This window comes from Neophocaena asiaeorientalis, unplaced genomic scaffold (assembly GCF_003031525.2).
Source record: "Neophocaena asiaeorientalis asiaeorientalis breed wild unplaced genomic scaffold, Neophocaena_asiaeorientalis_V1.1 scaffold78, whole genome shotgun sequence".
NCBI classification, from domain to species: domain Eukaryota; kingdom Metazoa; phylum Chordata; class Mammalia; order Artiodactyla; family Phocoenidae; genus Neophocaena; species Neophocaena asiaeorientalis.
The window spans coordinates 12,753,261-12,755,080 of NW_020175018.1; positions in this window are offsets into that span (position 1 = coordinate 12,753,261).

Below are 1,820 nucleotides of genomic sequence, written 5' to 3' on the forward strand. Positions count from 1 at the left end.
CAGCTCGAGGTGTTCGGATTGGTGCGTCGCCCACCTGGGCCCGCCTCCTCGGTCCGGGCGGAGCGGAGAGAAAAGGCTAGGGCCCCTGGGGAGGCAGTGGGAGGTCGCGGGGCGGAAAGCCGGGGCCGGCAGGCCGGCAAAGAGGAGGGCGCGAGCAAAAGAAAAGGAGAAACAATGACGAGAAGAAACAATATGAGCACTATGGCTGAAGTGGCCCTCCAGTGTCCTTCCAGATTTGAGTTCGTTGACGACTAGATCAGGCCCGGAAGGTAGCGAGTCCCATTTTTCAGAAAACACCCCCAAGAGAGGTGGCCGGAACTAGACCATGCAGGTGTTTGGCTTCGAATCTCTATTTCTCAGCACTGAGGAGGAAAGTGCCTGCAAAGGCTTCGCCAGGGCTTGAGTTAAAGCAATTCATCACGCAACCTGTGATAGAACCATCTTCTCCCTTTCCAAGCTTCTATCAAAGCCTTTTGTTGTTGATTAGCTTCTTACCTAGTTATGGCTGGTCTCCCTGACTGCATTAACTGCCCTGCACACAGAGACCAATTCAGGAGCTTTTTATTTCCCAGGCCTTCAACATACTGCATGCAGTTCATTGATTCAGTCCCCAAATGTTTAGGTGCCCCTGAGCCAGGCTCGGATTTAGGAGTGAGACTGGTGGGCCTGCCATCTCCAACCTCGCCAAGCTCAAGATCAGGTGGAGAAGCAGACAGGGACACAGGCAGAGACAAATCTGGTGGATGAGGACTGTAATGGGGGACTTAACAGGGAGCTCAGTGGAGGCAGGGGTGGAGGGGAGGGGGACTCAGAGAGAATGCCTCACAAAGTTATCCAAGCCACTGGCAGGATGCATACCCTGAGTCAGGCAGGGTCTAGGCAGAGGGAGCCTCAAGAGGCCTGGCGGCCAGAGAGTGCAATGCCCACAGAAAGCTGTGAGTACCTCCATGCTCCTGCATTGTGGCTCTTTGAGAGATGCAGGAGGCGAGAGGTATGGCTGCAAGGCCTGTAATGGCTGGATCTTGCAGAGTCTTGTAGATCAGAGGAAGGAGGGGAGCTACGCACACGTTTTGAGCGGGAGAGTGACCCAGACAGATTTGCTTTTTGTTAGAAGAAGCTTGCTCTGACTACAGGTAGTGTGGAAGAGAGAAGATGGGAAACAGGGGTGAGGGGCCTGTTGTGGTGATCCAGGCCAGAGATGATGACAGCGGAACCACAGCACTGCAGGAAAAGTGGAGTCCGAGAAGCATTTGAAAGACAGAATCAAGTGCACCTGGGGATGAGTTAGGTTGGGACATGTATCTGAGGACTCAGATTTCTGATTCCTTCCTGATTCCCAGCCATAAAATGGGTGGCAACCTGTACTTCTCTTCAGTTTGTCCCATAATTTGAAAAACACAGTTAGCCAGATAGGAGAAGAATGATAATAGCAGCTCCCAGTACTTTTATGTATCCCCATGTACAGCCAGGGAAGTTGAGGCCTGGAGAGTTTAAATTACCTGACTAGGGTCCTGACCCTGGAGCACAGGCACTAGAGTGCTAAGCTGTGCTCCTCACACTGGGGTAGGAGTGGGGGTGCTCACTAATCCTGGCTGGACCTGCTCCACAGGGGAAAGGCCTGTGGCTATCTGACCCCAGAAGGGGATTTCAGAGGAGGGAGCCAGCCAAGGATGTCCCAAGGCCCGGCTGACTTCTCAGCTGTGACCGTGAGTAACCCCAGGCCTCTCCAACAGGAAGCAGGGTGGGCCTGGCTGCCAGACTTAGCTCTGGTGGGGTATTTATCTCTCTGAGCCTCTGGGCTGGGAACCCAGGAAGTTCCC